The 5,513-nt window shown below is 36.2% G+C and overlaps 1 long non-coding RNA gene across 1 annotated transcript; it reads left to right on the top strand.

Moving 5' to 3' along the window:
• The first annotated feature begins 308 nt into the window (after positions 1 to 308).
• LOC311083743 lies at positions 309 to 1,095 on the top strand. The gene is made up of 2 exons (XR_014606354.1): positions 309 to 490; positions 566 to 1,095. It is a non-coding gene; the product is annotated as an uncharacterized lncRNA (long non-coding RNA).
• The last annotated feature ends 4,418 nt before the right edge of the window (positions 1,096 to 5,513 follow it).

The following is a 5,513-nucleotide window of genomic DNA, read 5'->3' as shown; positions in this document are numbered from 1 at the left end:
TTGTAGCTAACGTGAGCTGTTTAAGTGTTATTATGTGGTAGCTTTATGTAGAATGCTAAATCCCGCTGCTATATGCAAGGTAAAATTAAATTAAATTGTATATTGTATATGTAAATTGTGTAGATTCTATAGCTAATATTTAAAATCTCAAGTTGCGTCAATAGCAGGAGAAAGACCGCGTAATTTAAAAATACTACTGTTATTGTGTCACGAAATGTAGTTTTAAGAGTTTTTCAGTCGAGAATGTAGTTGTTTTAATCTCAAATATGTTGTTTGTTTATATAGATAGCGCCTATTTCAAATTTCAAAGCAAAAACAGTGAGTGATGTTCCATAGCACTAAGGACTGCAAGTGTACAGTTGCACGTGACGTGTTGTTTGTGTGTTTTTGCAGAGTTCCTCAAGTCAGTCCATCCATGACACCTCAGGTTCAACGAGCTAACTGCATTTGCTGCGTTGCACCTTTGGGCTTGCATATCAAAGCAAAAACAGTGAGTGATGTTCCATAGCACTAAAGACTGCAAGTGTACAGTTGCACGTGACGTGTTGTTTGTGTGTTTTTGCAGAGTTCCCTCAAGTCAGTCCATGACACCTAGTCCAGCCTCCTCACCTACCAGGTCACGACCGCACCATCTAAAGGGGAAATTGACTGACTGCATCATCTAGGCCTTAGGATGGTTCCACAAAGAATTGACTGCACATACAACATGAATTTACTTCAAACTAAAGATCTGACTTTACATACAGCAAAAGACACTGCATCTATTTGTGTCTCATTAGCTCTCAAAAAACTTTAACCTTACAGTTCATTAAATATTTTAACACAGCTAACTCAACATTAATTGTTTTTAAATCTCCACAATGTATAGCCAGAGGACTATCACAAAAGTGTTTAGGAAAGTAAATACATACTAGAGTATGTTTGTTTAAAGCTGCTTTGTATTGTTGTGTATTTTAAAAAGCTCTATAAATGTCCTAAAACGATGTGCATTTTGCTTGTAGTTTTGTGTTAATAAAAATGTAATATATTACATCTCATAATTCAGTTGAATTCATTATGTATTGTATTGTGTAATTTAATTAAATTTTTATATAAGTTTTGGTTCTCTCATTTTATTACATTAAATGTTATTGTGTTGTATGATGTTCTGTATTAAGAATTAATTATGACATAAATAATATGCATTAGTACACAAATGACATGCTTGTAATAAAAAAGCATTTTATGCCCCATTGCTTAATAACAAATAACTTTGTCACAAAACATACTTTATAAATGTTATTTCTTTCAAATAAAAGATTATTATATGAATTAAGGGGTTTGATTAATTACATTAAAAATTGTGATTCCATAATTTTATTATACTGTTCTTTAGTCAAGGCTAGATTTAATATTTTATATTTAATATTTATACCCACAAAACATAGCTAGCATTCTGTAATTTATTTAAATGTCTAAACTGTTAATACGAAAAATAGTAATATACACAAATAAGCATTATTTTAAGAATATTTTAATAAATAAAAGTGTAAAAAATAATTACATAATTATAATTGCATTACGAATGGCTGTGAATATGGTAAGGCAGTATCAGTGCAGTATAAGCTCAGGAAAAGCTCATAGCACGAATCACGATCATCGGATAACGTTAGCTGTATGCTATGCTATTATCTAAGCTAACTAAAAAAACACTACCAACGAGAAATGTTTAATTCTTAAATCTTTAATTCAATCTATAGCTTCGGGTAAATACTAGTATATGAAACGTATAATTTAAAATACATTAAATACATTAATGATTCGTTATAACGTAGTACAAACGTCTTCTATAATAAAGTGATTTTGTATGATTTGTAACCAGGCACTAAAGCGATTACCCATAAAACGTGCTTTGAACCAATCGGATTGCTTGGGTCCTCAGCCCGGACCCATCACTATAGGGTTACAGAATACTATACCACACCTGATTAACATTTTCATGGATTAATAACTTAAATTCTGCTCTGTAACATTACCTCATACACAACTATTATATACTGCCAGAGAGGACTGCGTCATGTGAACGACTTTTGTTACCGGTTTTGACATTTTCCCAATAAATAAATTATTGTGATTATGGGCCCTATCTTGCACCCAGCGCAACTGACTTTGTACACCGACGCATGTTTCATTCCTATTTTGCACCCGCGCAAAGCGCGCTTTTCCCTCCACAGAAGCACGTTGCTAAACTAGGGAATGAACTTGCGCTCCCTGGGCGGTTCAGCGCAAAAAAGGAGGCGTGTCCCGGCGCAAACAATCCCTGGTGCTATTTTACTGTTCCATAAAACAATTGCGCCACTGGCCAGAAAAAACCTAGTCTAAAGTCAGTGGCGCGTTGTTCATTATGCTATTTTAAGGGCGCATGCTTGACCATAATGTATAGCATGCACAACGCGCATACACTTTGATTCTCTAATCTACACAGAAGCAGCAGTTTTCATTTTTGCAAATCATATTATTACAAACGATAGATAGATAGATAGATAGATAGATAGATAGATAGATAGATAGATAGATAGATAGATAGATAGATAATTTATTATAAAAGCATACATCTAGCTTACACATTTACCCACATTATTATATACCTGTTTAACCGAAGCTAATTTGGGTGTGTTTCTCCATCCCCAATGTCACTTCTCTCTCTTTTACGGCCGTGACGAGAGCGTTGCTCTCCTCGGCTGTGAACCGCTCCTGGCGCGCGCCTGGCAAATCCGCCGTTATAATAGCAATACGCCAAGGAAAAAGCGCGTCTGCTCTTAAAGGGAATGTGAGATGATGCTCTGATTGGTTTATTTCACGTTACGCCCAAACCACACCTATGAATAATGAAGCTACTTCAAACCAACCCCTTTTAGATTTGCGCCAGGCGCAAGAGCTATTTATCCCGCCGGGAAACTAGCAACAGCGCCGAGACCCGCCCACAAAGTTACTTGCGCTTTGCGCTTTGACACTTGCGTTTCAGATCGTTAAAATAGGGCCCTATATGTGTCTGTCTGTTGTTTTTCTTTATAATTGTTAGTTAGCCTACGTAGTTTTAAGAAATTGTTAGGTTTAGGGGTAGGATTAGTGGCTCAAACTATTTTTGAATGCTATATTGTTAATAAAACTGCCATTTCCCTACACATATCTGTCCATTACGTTTTATCCTTTTAATATTGTCAATAAAATGGGTATGTTTAGGTGTGGGAGTAAGGTTAAGGGATCTTAAAATGGTAATAAGGAAATTATACAGATATCTTCATGATATGAAATATTCGTAAATAGTTTACGTTTTTTAGTTGTAAAAACGTAATAATGTTACGTTTAAACGTTGCAGATACGTCCATATTATACGTTTCAGCATATATCCAAACGTACAAAAAAGTATGTTTTCTATCTTTGAAAATTACGTATTAATACCTACGTATTAACAATGAGACCAGGCTGTGAATTTTAGTCTGATTTTGATTCAGTCAAAATGCATGAAAACATATTTACTCATATATAGAATCTAATATGACATTGTAACATGTTTCATTGTGTTTATCCCTGCTTGCCTGTGTCGCCTAGTTTCTACCAGCTAGTCTGTGTCAGGTTCATTCAGTTCATCGGTTGTTCGTTAATTAGCTCATTAGTTCCTTGTTTAGTCTTGTATATATACTCCCTGTTTGGTTCAGTTTTGTTGTCCTGTCTCATCAGTGTTAGTGGATGTGTTTGCCTTTTCTCCTGTGTGGATTTATTAAAGACTGTGATTCTGAATTCTCCTTTGTCATGAGCTGATTTATAGCACCCACACTGTGACAGATATACAGAACTAGATTTCTTTGTAAATTTTCTAAAGAATTGTGAGCAGTGTTTGCAAAACTCATTCTATAATTAACCAATGAAGACACAAATAGGACTCTACAACAATGAGAACACACGGTATTACACTATATAAAAATAAAAAAGGACAAAACACATTATACAATACAATAACAAATTACAAAAAGATTTTGAAAAAAAAAAGTAATTTGTTTGTCACTCACTCCTAGTCCCTTTTCTTGGTGTCTTGTTCAATATATCATAAAGAGGACAAATTATGTTTCACAAGATTAAAATGGATAGCGAATGGTTTCTTTTAATAATTCACATGCATATTGCTTCTTGTGTGGCTCTCCATTTTTTTTTTTTATGTGTTTTTCATATAACCACAGTGGCACAAATTGATTTGACAAAAATAGGCTTTTTTATAATTATATACATTACAAACTTTAAGACAGAAAGGGACTTCATTTGGATTTGGATTTGAAACAGTTTTGTGATTAATTTGGTATTGTATTGTTTTGTATAATGTTATTGTTTGTTGATTTATAATACAGTGGATTCTCATTGTTCAATTTGTTTTTCGGAGTGTCTTAATTGGTTAATTGCTGACTTGTTGGTTGTCCACACCTGCTCAGGTGTGTAATCTGGTTCCACTCAACCTGCTCAGAGTGGAATTTGTACCGGCGTCTCCGGCATGGGAGGTGGCCACGCTAATAAAGATCACAGCTTCTAGCTTCAGTCGCTAGTGCGCCTCTTGAGGCCAGGGGAGTGAGGTTTTACTCACACAGCTCTTACTAGCTGGTCTCCATTACACTCTAGTGTTGTCAAAAGTACCGACTTCAGTACCAAGTCGATACTGAAATTTAAAAAATGTGACGCTTTGAGCGCTGTTGAGCAGAATTGTAAACACCTTGGAATGATCATTGTGTGGCTCATCAAATATGTCTGCGATTGACCACAATGATCAGCGCTTCAAAAGCACGCTCCGGCACCAATCTAACCCCTCCGGTTCTACTCTACCTACTCCGAGTGGGATTCAGATGAAAGTTTTTTTGGGGATGTGCACATATAGCATTTCGTTTTGTTTGTGCAAAACTTATTACGAGGCCAGCAGGGGGTGCTCACCCTGTGGTCTGTGTGGGTCCTAACACCCCAGTATAGTGATGGGGACACTATACTGTCAAACAGCACCGTCCTTCGGATGAGACGTTAAACTGTGGTCCTGACTCTCAGTGGTCATTAAAAATCCCAGGATGTCTTTCGGAAAAAGAGTAGGGGTTTAACCCCAGCATCCTGGCCAAATTTGCCCATTGGCCTTTGTCCATCATGACCTCCTAATCATCCCTATATATACTGATTGGCTTCATCATTCTGTCTCCTCTCCACCAATAATGGGCGTTCTGGCGCAATATGGCTGCGGTCGCATCATCCAGGTGGATGCTGCACATTGGTGGTGGTTGAGGAGATTCCCCCCTTCCATATGAAAAGCGATTAGAGTACACAGAAAAGCACTATATAAATGTAACAAATTATTATTATTATTATTATTATTATATTCCTATCCCTGATATAGCTGCAGCTTGGGTCCTTCTTCAGAGGGAGTTTTTTCTGACATAATTACCATCTCCTATAGCCAAAAATCGAATCTCTTATAAAAGTAATAGCAGACCTCCTCACAAGCTGCA

Source organism: Abramis brama (genome assembly GCF_963993115.1).
Source record: "Abramis brama genome assembly, chromosome: 5".
NCBI classification, from domain to species: domain Eukaryota; kingdom Metazoa; phylum Chordata; class Actinopteri; order Cypriniformes; family Leuciscidae; genus Abramis; species Abramis brama.
The sequence above is the reverse complement of the archived record's forward strand: the minus strand, read 5'-3'. Positions and strand labels throughout refer to the sequence as shown.